We start from the raw sequence: 13,696 nt of genomic DNA on the forward strand, positions 1-13,696 counted from the left end.
GATGGAAGAAAACGCAAAACAGAGGAGACTAAAGAAGAAATGACTTGGCACCAGCCCTATTGGACCTTCTGCAGTTTCCAGAGATCCTGCGCCAAAAGTAGACTTGTCCTGCAGCCAGCCACCTTCAAAACCAATGGGAGGACTGAAGTACTGGGAATTTTAAGCCCAGCGGTGCAGGGGAACACACCCTATGACTTCGGGTTCTTCCTGTTTCAGACCTACAGAAACACAGAGTCTTCTGGGTGAAGTCAAAGATCAGTTTATTGGCTGCAGACCAATTACAGGCATCCTAGAAGTACAACAGCGTGTATGTTCTCAGGAGACTGCTTAAAGTTACAGAAACGGGCTTCTCCTTAAATACAAAATATCATGCTTCAGGCACACATTCCTTGGTTTACGATATGGCCATATAAATGTACACATTACAAATGAAAAGGCAGAGTCATGATGACCATCCAACATTCCAGTTAAGCCAGCCCACAATTATTTACCCAGCAAGGCTCAGATCCCACATCAGATATCAATAGGCCCCAATAAACACGAGCATCTCCTGTTTGGAAAACAAGCCATAAAGCAGGAACAGTCAGGTGTGAAAGAGATTAGCTGGAGGCTCGTGTGGGATGAAAAGGCTTTATGGTGTGTCAAGCCCTGATGCTAATCACAGGTGGAGCGAAGGACGGGGAGCTCGTGAGACCGGACTGACCTGGGGCAGCGGAGCCAAGCTGCCCAGGTCACAGAGAAGTCAAAGGAAGGCACATGTGCTCTAAAAGGCCCGTATTTGCTCGTAATATGTAGCCTATGTGAGGGCAACCATAAGATGGCCACCGCTCTAAGATGGAACCCACGTAGTGATGTATAATAACGTATACACAGTGCATTCATAGCTAGAACGTTATACAAAGCACTTGTACATACCGCATTGACCATTCGCGGTTGGCTAATATCGGGATAGACAGGGGTAGCGCCCTGCCTCCTACGCGGTCCCAAATTTCAAAGTACGACAGGACTGACTGCCTTCAACAAAGACCAGAACTCCACAAACAGCAGCTCTGCTCCAAAGAAAGACTAATCCTGCTGAGGACAAAGAAACCAGACACCTCGAACTGCCACTTCTCCAGTTGCCTACGGCTCCAGTACGAGTGGCCCACAGGTCCCAGTGAGATCCCCCAGCGCTCCAGAGTCCGGATCCACCATGTGTCGACCCCTCCAGGACCCCCTGACATTGCTTGCAGGCTCTGCACGGAGACCCCCCTCCCTCCCCACAAACCGCGAATGGTCCAGTAAGGTGAAAACCGACCTCAAAAGGCACCAATGCACCCTGAAGCCCCCCCAACTTACCTGCCTCACTGTTGGTTCCTCCCGGAAGACTTCCTGGACCGAGCCTACAGGCTAAATCCAAAACAGGCAACCTCCATGGGATTGCATTGGGCTCCCGACACCTAAGCCCGCTGCACCCGGAAGCCCATGCGCTGCTGGTGGTGTGGACACGGTGCCAACCTGTGACCCCCTTTGCTCTGACAACCCTAGGAGCTTGACTCCCAAGACAGAGTGGTCTGCTTGAGAGCAGCTCCCCCACAACTGGGGTGCCCCCTAGCACAATTGGCTAACATTGGGCCCATGCACCCTGCACGCGGCAGCCCTAGTGCCGCTGGTGGTGCGATTTGAGTGCCTTCTTGAACCTTGGGGAATCTTGGTTATAACCCCAAAAAGCTATTCGTGCAGGACGTTTACTTACCTGTAAACCGATAACATTTTCTTCCATAGGAACCCACGTTAAGATTTTTTTCCCACAAATGTTCCGTGTTGAACTGCCTTTTGTATTGAAACCAAAGTAACTTTGCTTCGACCCCAAAATTGTCTTACTTACCTTTGTATTGTAGGACCCATGGCGTGATATCTAGGCATATCACCCCGAGTAGTTGATGTAACTAAATGGAAATCCAAAAGTACTCCAAATTTCCAATGTATGTTTGACTGTTTTAAAAGCAAATACAAACCTATGAAGATTCCAATTTCAATCACCATTGCATTTTCTTGTAAAGTTTTGCATCTGAATGCATGTTCTACTTGCCTGTTCTAAGTCCTGGTTCTAGAAATATAATATAAGTATACCTTTTTTTATATTTACCTAAGTGAATACAATAAACCCTTAACACACCCTCCTGATACGCCTAACTGCTCGACCACACTACCACAAATAGAGCTGTTAGTACTTACCTAATTTAGCCTCCGCTATACCTCTGGGGAACCCCATGGACTCTGTGCACACTATACCTTACTTTGTTATAGTATAAACAGAGCCAGCTTCCTACACTCTCCTTATGTGCCCTTTTGCTGTGACGTCTCACAGAACATGTTAGCTTTCGCCGCATTTTTTCCCCTCAGCATCTCTTTAGCCAGTTACAACTATTCTGCCCAACTATTGCACCATTAGCTTACAATTTGATTGCTGCTTTGGTGAAAGTGCTTGATAACAGATAAAAGAAATGAAGTAATTTACACGTACCTCAGCCATTGTAAAGATCTTGTACATCTCAGGAAGAATAACTGGAGCAACATGGGGCATCTGGGTGTCTGTCACCTCACGGGTCAACTCTAGAACGAAAGGAAGGTTTTCAGCAAATGGTCACTGTATCGTCACTGTATAACAGTGAGTTGAAAAGAATAGATGAGTCGAGATTTGCATGAGAACATGTTCAGTGCCCTAAAAACAAACAGCAATGATCAATACAAGTTTTGGATTACAGACGGAAGACAGCCTTTCTAGTGGCCATAACCTAAGCCCATAGGGATAGCATGTTCCAGTAAGGAACAATAGAACACCTTCCATAAAGACAAAGTAGCAGGACTCGCCCTGGTTTCTTTCCAAAAGCAGTGTTTGATTTTCATGTAACAAACTAGTTCCCTTTCAACTTTCTTCCAAAATCATTCTACGTCAGATGAAAGGGATTTACATTCCCCTGGAAATAAAAGGGTTCTAAAACTCTGTCTAGACAAAACTAAAGACACCAGATAAACTGACCATCAATTTGTTAATTTTAGCTGTACAAGAAATGGATTAGCCAATGCAAAGCAGTCCATTTCTAAATGGATTGTTTTCTGTATCTTATTATGTTACAGTAATGCCAAAAAGTCCTTGTCTGGTAGGCCAAGAACCCATTCAACAAAGTGTAGAGCTGCTACTATAGCATTATTAAGACACACTGTCAATTACAGACCTATGAATGGAAGCCACTGGAGGTCCATACATACTTTCAGATGTCATTTCTGTCTTGACATCGATTCCAGATCTAAATTTCAAGTGGACTAAGCCTCTGCGCATAATCTTTTTGGTTAGCTCTGCAAAACATTTTGCCCTTTGCATTAATTTCCACCTTGTTGAGGATGGACTTGATTTTCTACTTGGCAATCACTTAGCTGTGCTTCTAGTACTTTTTCAAGGTAATATTCATAATAGTCATAATAAACCCTCGCACCTCCCTGGAAGAAGGTAAGGAAAACAGCCTTCAGTTTATCCCAGGGTCCTTTCTCTCTGTAAAAAAACACAGAATTGGCTCAACTATCACCTACAGTAGCGATGGGATACCACAAACACCTCCTGTGCACTTGTTGTTTTTATTCTGGAGTTACTGTACCAAATACATAAAAATGCATATAAATGTTTATTAAAAACGAACTCTAAGAAAAAATATTTTGAAATAAAATGCTATATTACAAACTTCAAAGACTTTATTCAGATGTGACATACATACATAAAAGTTACACAGCAAATGTCACAATTAAAAAATAACATGATAAATAAGTAAAACTGAGATACATAGCATTCAATAACATCATGGCAGTAGAACAATATTAGCAGTTGTTAGATAAAACAGAGAAAACCACTCCCTATAAACAATTCTGCCGAAAGATACCTAGAGCAACATTCCAATAAAAAAACCTCACAAACGTGCATAGAATGAGCAGCAGAATTAAGAGAGCATAGTGCTACAGGCGCTCACAGCGATTTTTAAGAAAGATCAGACATGCATACCTATTTCGTGGTCTGACAACTGCAGTAAAAGAGTGAAGTACAAGTACATTCAAAGTACATTCAAATAGCTATGTCAATATATACATTGTATATACAATATATACAATTAATAGCTTTGAAATGTGACAAAATAATATAGTAATTCTGGATCAGATTGCACTCTATCTTAAGGTGATGAAGGGAAATTTATAGGAGGTCTAACATAGATGAGTAGCTGCAGTACCGCAAGATGCGCCTAGATGTCCCTAGTGAGCATGATAAACTTTGAATATAAGGTAAATTAACCCTACCCATAATGCATTGCATGCAAGACAGCAACACAGTACGTTCAATATATACAATTAGTAGCTTTGAAATGTGTCAGAAGAATTATAATAATTCGGGATTAGGTTGTACTCAATGTGGCGCTGATGAAGGGAAATTTATAGAAGGTCTAATATAAATCTAAGATGTGCTAGCGAGTAAAGTAACCACTGCCAACCTTGTTAAGGACCAAGTCAGTGTCCTGTCAGAAGGCCCCTAAGAAAATAGTGCCTTGAGGTTGTAATTAAAACCTAGGGCGTAACAACACATGTAATAGGGGATGTCCTCATGGGAGGTTACAAAGAGAGACGGGGAGGCACTAAGGAGGGACCACAAAGCCTAATAACCAATGAAAAGCCACCATTTACAAAGGACAGGGACAGGAGCCAATTAAAAAGATGGGTGGAAAGTAGGCGGAGCTTTATGCACATATCCTGAATACAGCATGGCCTTGAATAGACAGCGCAAACGCTGCCTAGGTGAGACCTAAAAAAGTACCCTATAGTAATGGTCACAAGAAAAAAAAAAGTACCTAAAAACAGTCTCTCAAACTTTTTAAAGCAAGGGGTTGAGAAAATGAAACACTGTAGCATAATAGGCGGAAACTTAAAAGGCTGGGAAAACTGGCATGGTTCATTCAAGCAAACATCACACCACCTCGGCTGACATCAGTTACAGCAAAAGGTCTTCCATTGCTGTATGCTTGAGAGATAAATAGTTCTGTCAATCTTCAGAGAACTACAAAATTACAGCCACCACCAAAAAATCCCATTGAGGTCAGTTGGACTTTGGGTTCTGGAAGGCATATGCTGTTATACATTGGTGGAAGTTAATACATTATTTTATCTTTTTATCTTGACCTTTTGGAACATTAGATATGAACCTTCAGTGTTCTCAGAACTTTTGCTGGGAAATTATTTTGCTGGCATGGCAGCAGCTTTGTTCTGAGCACCACATTAGCCTCTGACCCAACTCAAGCATTAGGAGTTTCAAAGCAGGATACTTGGATGCGTTACGTTAGGTGTTGTAATTCACCAAAGTTATTCCTTTCTTAAACACACTCAGTAAGTTACCAGTTTTCTTCACTTGCCAATTTTAAGAAGTTAAATCAATGACTAATCGCATTTGGTTACCCGCTCACTTAAAAAAAAAAAAAAATCTTTGATCTACCATCCGAAAACATAATTCGTGTTTTGAATAACCTGTAGCGATTTTGAGCAGTACTCTCCTTGCGGTGGTTTCCTTGTACAATTGTCAGGTTGATGACACTCACTCAGTTCAGTGGCCTGTGAGCTGTTGCAGGCAGCTTTGACTAGATGGATGCCTTCATTAAATGGTTCTGAAATACTTTAAATTTACAAACAGTAACTGGGGATTGGGGTTATACCGCCAAGTGTGTAGCGTTGTTCTTTTAGCATGCAGAACTGCAACACAGTAGAAAGCACCTACATTTTTGAGATGGATATTGCTTATTGCTCACAATACTAAATTGTGCACTTTTACTCTACACATGAACAAGTCAATGCGCACCTTTAATTAACAAGCATTTGCAATGCAATAGGTCTTGCATTCACGCGAGTTTGAGCTATTGGCATTGTAATTGACAATTACTTTTATTTATGTTTTGGTTTTTAAACATAAATAAAAGGCCTTGTCATTTACAATGCCAATAGCTCTAAATCTCGCAATTGCGAGACCTATTGCATTGCAAATGCGTGTTACAAAATGTGACGTTTACTGCACACATTTTAAACATTCTGCCTCCACCAAATGACGCTGCAGGACGCCCGGGATATAACGAATGCTGTCTGCAGAGACAAAGAAATGTGGTTTGTGTGATATGCAACCCAACCCAAGCCTAGCTGAATACAGTGTGGTTTATCAGAGCCATATATTTTAGCGTGCGCGGTTCTGCTGCAGTCCGTAATTTGAAGCGGATGGATGTGCCACTCAAAAATGAACGCAGATGGAAACAAACGTATACACTACCGAAGAGCGACACAGACAAAATCGCAAACACCCTGGTACTATGTAAAGCTGAAACCAAAAGGCATGCGCCTCGCCACAAAGAGAATGCCCATATGCCGTTCACGGCAAAACTACAAAGAATGCAGAACCCCAGGCTCGACAAGCGGCTCACATCTCCTCGCCTATGCAAAAAAAAATTTTTTAAATAAAAACCACAGAAAGAAGAGCAAGTTGGGCGCGAAGAGACTTACTCAAGTTCGGCAGAAAGGATCAGCGATAAGTTTGATGATGTCTCAAAATTAAAAGACTGCATGTCATGGCTCAATACGTGTTTTTGGTTTTTTTAAATCTTAATTTATACTTGTTTTCCATCCAATATAAATATGCCAAAGCTGGTTTAAGACAGTGAGTCGATATCATAGGCTTTAATTTAAGAAACAAATATTTTATTAGAGTGATGACACCCTACTATACATAGATACTAGTAGCCACTGGGGAATACAAGTCCCTGCAGTTGTTTAACAAAGGGGGATTTCTTTTTCAGCGGCTGTGTTGTGAAAAGCTAAATGCAGTCTCTCAAATTGAAGGTATCCAATGTCTGGAGCTGGACGACCCAATATCTTGTACTGTGTGGAGGGAGCATCATTATTTTTTGGGAAAAGCAAAGACCAGCAAGACAGCTAAAGCTATCTTTAGGCCAGATATAAAAAAACAATCATAAGAGTGAACAGTTATTTTCTCTTTTAGCCTGCAATTGTACTTTCGTTGATGACATTTCTAGAAAAAAAACACTCACTTCATTGCACAGTGTATTTTGTCATTCTATGAGAAACAAAATACAGTTTTTGCTTTTTTTCTCAGACAGCCATCAAATAAGAAATATTCTGTATTTTTAAAAGAGCAACAATTTGGTCCCAGGGTAACAGGTGTGGTAAGATGAAGGCAAACTCTTTAAGCTTTCTCTGAGTTTTAAGTAGATTTCATATTTCACAACTAACTCAAGCCACATCTAGGAGTGTTTTAGGGCTAAAAGATGCTGATGGATTTACCCCCTTATCCCTAACAGAAGACATCCTGGTGAGTCTAAAACCCGGACAAGCTCGTCTGTAAGCAGATATTGCTTCTAGGTGAAATAGTCCAACCATATGTCCTCATTTTCCAAAGTAGTTTTTTATTGTAGCGTATCACTCTTGCTTTATCTTTCTAAAACGGGAGAGGAGTTGGCCTAACGGCTAGGGCGGTCGACCTCGAATCGGGGAACCGAGTTCGAGTCTCGGAAATGACGCTGAACATCCTGTGATTTTGGGCAAATCACTTAATCTCTCTGTGCCAAACAAAAATGAATGTGTCCTCATGTAATGCAACTGGTGCTATGTAAAGCGCTCTGATACCAGATACCGGGTCAAGTTCGCGCTATATAAAAGTACTAAAAAGTTAACTTTTCAAGAGTTTGCAAGATGTTGTGCTGTTGTGTTTACACCTATACCAACGTTGTTTTGCAGAGTTAAACGTTGTTCGTTACTAAGTTATATGTTGTCTTTGGGGCTACATATGAAAGTGATATTGAGTGGCGAAGAGGCTTGCAGGGCCTTGCTGATGCTCCGATACTTTCTGATATCGAAAATATCCTGGTGAGGATGCAACATGCAACAAGGCGCTATCTATCTCGAAGGCAACCTGGAATCTGTATTTTAGTCGCTTGTTCTCTTCCCTGGAAAGGCTGGCTCCCCTTTGACCCTGGTGACCTATCGCGTCCTTAGTGTCTGTAGGGGCTTATCTGATCCCATACCCCCTTGTACAGATGGAGGGAGGGGGGCCGGTAGAGCAGGGGGTGCGGGGAAAGCGGAAACACACAATGGAGAAGAGGGGGCTAAATAAGACAGAGAGAGAGGTGGACAGCGAGACAGAGACAGCACATAGAAGAAAGAACAATATACACAGAAGAAGAAATATGTGCAGACAGACAGCTGGGGAGGAAATTGAAAGAATGAGTAAAAGAAAAAAAGAAGTTGAATTAATAGACAGTGGTTGGGAGAAACAGAGATGGAGACAGAAAGATTGAGAGAGAAAGAAATGGAGGGAAATATGAAAAAAAAGCTGCGAGAGATAGAGAGGCCAGAGAACAAGGCAGGGGAGAGCGAATGGTACAAACAAACAGAAAGTGGAACGAGAGTAAGAAGAGGGCAATGCATGTAATGGAATACGTGGCAGGAGGGAGAGAATGGGAGAGGATGTGGTCCGTCGGCTGCGTTGCCGCCTCCTGAATGTGTAATGTAAATACGGTGCTATGTAAAGCGCTCCAATACCTTCGGGTCGAGTTGGCGCTATATAAATATGCAACAAAAAAAACAAGACAAGCCCGGCGGAGCGTGGCGCGCGCGCTTGGCGGGGGAGCGCATTCCAAGCGGGGGATCGGACCCTTTGAAGTTAAATTGCCAAACGGATTGCATGGCGGCACGATGCACGTGATTGTGCGCGTGCTCGCCATGCAATCCGCTTTTGGGAGCACTTTTGGGAGCCCCTTACTAAAGTCTCGCTGAGAGATCGCTTACGCGATAGCCAGCGAGACCTAAAAACGCTCTAAATTGAGATACAATATATCTATATTTATCGAGATAGAGATAGACATAGATCTATCTATATTTATCGAGATAGAGATAGATCTATCTATATTTATCGAGATAGACATAGATCTATCTACATTTATCGAGATAGAGATAGATCTATCTATATTTATCGAGATAGAGATAGAGATAGAGATAGATCTATCTCTAATAGAGATAGAGATAGATCTATCTATATTTATCGAGATAGAGATAGATCTATCTATGTTTATCGAGATAGAGATAGATCTATCTATATTTATCGAGATAGAGATAGAGATAGAGATAGATCTATCTATATTTATCGAGATAGAGATAGATCTATATTTATCGAGATAGAGATAGATCTATCTATATTTATCGAGATAGAGATAGAGATAGATCTATCTACATTTATCGAGATAGAGATAGAGATAGATCTATCTATATTTATCGAGATAGAGATAGCGATATCTATATTTATCGAGATAGAGATAAAAATAGAGATAAATATATCTATATTTATCGAGACAGAGATAGATCTATCTATATTTATCGAGATAGAGAAAGATCTATCTATATTTATCAAGATCGAGATAGAGATAGAGATAAATATATCTATATTTATCGAGATAGAGATATCTATATTTATCGAGATAGAGATAGAGATAGAGATAGATCTATCTATATTTATCGAGATAGATCTATCTATCTATATTTATCGAGATAGAGGTAGAGATAGATCTATCTATATTTATCGAGATAGAGATAGATCTATCTATATTTATAGAGATAGAGATATCTATATTTATCGAGATAGAGATAGACCTATCTATATTTATCGAGATAGAGATAGAGATAGATCTATCTATATTTATCGAGATAGAGATAAAGATAGAGATAGATCTATCTATATTTATCGAGATAGAGATAGATCTATCTATATTTATCGAGATATTTATCGAGATAGATCTATCTATATTTATCGAGATAGAGATAGAGATAGATCTATCTATATTTATCGAGATAGAGATAGCGATATCTATATTTATCGAGATAGAGATAAAAATAGAGATAAATATATCTATATTTATCGAGACAGAGATAGATCTATCTATATTTATCGAGATAGAGAAAGATCTATCTATATTTATCAAGATCGAGATAGAGATAGAGATAAATATATCTATATTTATCGAGATAGAGATATCTATATTTATCGAGATAGAGATAGAGATAGAGTTAGATCTATCTATATTTATCGAGATAGATCTATCTATCTCTATTTATCGAGATAGAGGTAGAGATAGATCTATCTATATTTATCGAGATAGAGATAGATCTATCTATATTTATAGAGATAGAGATATCTATATTTATCGAGATAGAGATAGACCTATCTATATTTATCGAGATAGAGATAGAGATAGATCTATCTATATTTATCGAGATAGAGATAAAGATAGAGATAGATCTATCTATATTTATCGAGATAGAGATAGATCTATCTATATTTATCGGGAGAGATAGAGATAGATCTATCTATATTTATCGAGATAGAGATAGAGATAGATCTATCTATATTTATCGAGATAGAGCTAGAGATAGATCTATCTATATTTATCAAGATAGAGATAGAGAGATATAGATCTATCTATATTTATCGAGATAGAGATAGAGAGAGATAGATCTATCTATATTTATCGAGATAGAGATAGAGATAGATCTATCTATATTTATCGAGATAGAGATAGAGATATCTATATTTATCGAGATAGAGATAGATCTATCTATATTTATCGAGATAGAGATAGAGATAGATCTATCTATATTTATCGAGATAGAGATAGAGATAGATCTATCTATATTTATCGAGATAGAGATAGATCTATCTATATTTATCGAGATAGAAATAGAGATAGATCTATCTATATTTATCGAGATAGAGATAGAGATAGATCTATCTCTAATAGAGATAGAGATACATCTATCTATATTTATCGAGATAGAGATAGAGATACATCTATCTATATTTATCGAGATAGAGGTAGAGGTAGAGATAGATCTATCTATATTTATCGAGATAGAGATAGAGATAGATCTATCTATATTTATCGAGATAGAGTTAGAGATAGATCTATCTATATTTATCGAGATAGAGATGAAGAAAGATCTATCTATATTTATCGAGATAGAGATAGATCTATCTATATTTATCGAGATAGAGGTAGAGATAGATCTATCTATATTTATCGAGATAGAGATAGAGATAGAGATAGATCTATCTATATTTATCGAGATAGAGATAGAGATAGATCTATCTATATTTATCGAGATAGAGATAGAGAAAGATCTATCTATATTTATCGAGATAGAGATAGATCTATCTATATTTATCGCGATAGAGATAGATCTATCTATATTTATCGAGATAGAGATAGAGACAGAGATAGATCTATCTATATTTATCGAGATAGAGATAGAGATAAATATATCTATATTTATCGAGATAGAGATAGAGATAGATCTATCTATATTTATCGAGATAGAGATAGAGATAAATATATCTATATTTATCGAGATAGAGATAGATCTATCTATATTGACAGAGATAGAGATAGAGATAGATCTATCTATATTTATCGAGATAGAGATAGAGATGAAGGGAGGTGGGGAAAACATGGCGGCAGCTAGTTAGGCTGCCGTGGCGCTCCGAGGCGAGCTCCCGTCAGAGTTAACCCTACCCTACCATGCCTCGACAAGGATTGTGGCCGGAGTAATAGGATATGTCCTGGAGCATGCAGAAGAATGAAATTTTCATTTGAAGCGAGTAAAATTACATTTTCACCCGATTGCTGTTGGGCCGAGTATCGGCGGTTACCTCTTCAAGCGGTACGGTACGCAATGCAATACCGCGATTTGGCCACCGGATGTCCCACGTCAAACAGCCTTCTTTCTCTGTCCGTGTGCGTTCTCGGAGGATGGAGGACGTCGTGAATTTTTCCCCCAAGCTGTTTCTGTTGTGAGCTTTGCACCGGTAAGAGCGGCAGGAGGGAGTCAGTGTTTTTCTGAGGGGGAGGCACTCTGGGAGCCAGAAATCGGAAAAGCTGCTATACTTATACCACGTACTTATACCACGAGTGCCCCGGGGGAAGCCGCGGCTGCGCTTCTGGACAGCCGCGCTAGAGCTGAGGCGGGGGAGAAAGCTGCGGAGCCTTGGGCAGCCATTTCGTGGTTCTGCCTTTGTGACAAACTCAAGAAGTGCAGTTAGCAAAGTGTCTTCTAGAGGGATGCAGAAACCAATACTATCACCTCCTCTGAAAGCAGCCGAGGAGGGAAGGATAGAGACAGAGGCTTTTGACTATGACAAGAACAGTGAGAGTATTGTAACTCTGGCTGGGTTATCGCCAGGGTTTGCGCCAGGGTCCGCGGCTATCTGTGGTGCTTTAGGTAACTTGTTGTATACCACTGATAAGGAGCAAGACAATCAAGGGCGAAATAAGGCGGTTGTGCAGGAGGGGGAGGCTGTTGGAGAGATTGGAGAGGTTGCCTTTGCTCAGAGCACTGAGGCATCGGTTAGGAGGAAATCTTCTTCCTACTTAAATACAGAAGTGAAGGCTAGAGGTAGTAAACATAAGCCTAAGTCTAAAACCAAAGTGAAGGGACTTAAGGCAGTCTTACCTCTAGGGTCTAAGATCACCCCTTCACTTCGATCTTATTTCAAAGTGGTTCCTCAGATACTTAACCTTGTGGAAGATCACAACATGGCAGGTGTTTCCTCTACCCCGGGAGCCCTCCCTTCTCCGTCTGCCAATGTGTTATTAATATCCTCCGGTACACCAGTTGGGGTCGAAGTTACAGCAGGGGGGATGGGTACACCCCAGGTCACACCACATGTGAAAGGCTTAGAAGGAGCCGAAGTAGTTCAAGAAAGTGAGCTGGGGGTGCAAGTCGCAGGAGGCTTGTCCGCTATCGAACAGTGCCCCCCACCAAGCCTGACAACGGCAGAAGGGCCATCTTCTGGCAATCGTTTGGCAGCAACACTCGAGATGGAAGGTGTAGTCGGCGGAGAATGGGGGGACGAAGAGAACATTAAGGATCAACATCAGGAAGGCGAAGCTGCTGGAGCTAGTATAGCCGACTTAGAGGGAGAGTCCACTATTTCAGCTGCCTCTTTGTTGGGGATGTTCTCTGCGCTTACAATGGAGATAAGGAAAGGGTTTACTGAGTCCTCTGCAAATCAGCTGGAGATAAGGAACTATTGTGAAGCACTGGATAACAAGATTGATGGTCTGACCATTAGAACAGGAGTCCTGGAAGTGACCTCAGTAACACTCTCTACTAATTTGGAGCAAGCTAAGGTTGATATAAACAAGCTTACTAGAGAGGAGCAGAGCCTAAGCGAGAGGATGGAGATGTTAGAAAACAACGCCAGGCGGGGAAATATACGAATTCTCAATATTCCGGAACGATCTGAGGGTTCAGACATTAAGCATTTCATTACTGTTCTGTTAAAGGAGTCCCTGGGCTTAGAGCACTCAGTTGAGGAATTAGCCATGGACATTCAGCGAGTCCATAGGGACCCCTTTCGGCGGAACCCCCAAAGATCGAAGCCGCGTAAAATATTGGTCAACTTTCACACGTATGTGTTGAAGAAGCAGATTCTCAACCTGGCACTAAAACAAAAGTCTCTCGCAGGGATAGGTTTTACTTTCCTAATTAGGTCTGACCTCTCCAGAATCACATTGGAGAAACAATGGGAGTTTGGGAGGCGTTTGGATGCCTTTAGGAAAGTGGGAGCAACAGCTCA

General features: G+C 40.6%; 1 protein-coding gene across 1 annotated transcript in view; it reads right to left on the reverse strand.

Annotated features, from left to right (window-relative positions):
* Window positions 1-13,696, reverse strand: part of LOC146866935 (importin-9-like) — a 226,533-nt gene that overhangs the window by 85,569 nt on the left and 127,268 nt on the right. The window contains exon 5 of the mRNA XM_085618421.1: window positions 2,507-2,595. The gene's annotated coding sequence lies outside the window, so the exon portion shown is untranslated. The remainder of the gene's footprint in view (window positions 1-2,506; window positions 2,596-13,696) is intronic.

This window comes from Triturus cristatus, chromosome 1_2 (assembly GCF_964204655.1).
Source record: "Triturus cristatus chromosome 1_2, aTriCri1.1, whole genome shotgun sequence".
Lineage (NCBI taxonomy): Eukaryota > Metazoa > Chordata > Amphibia > Caudata > Salamandridae > Triturus > Triturus cristatus.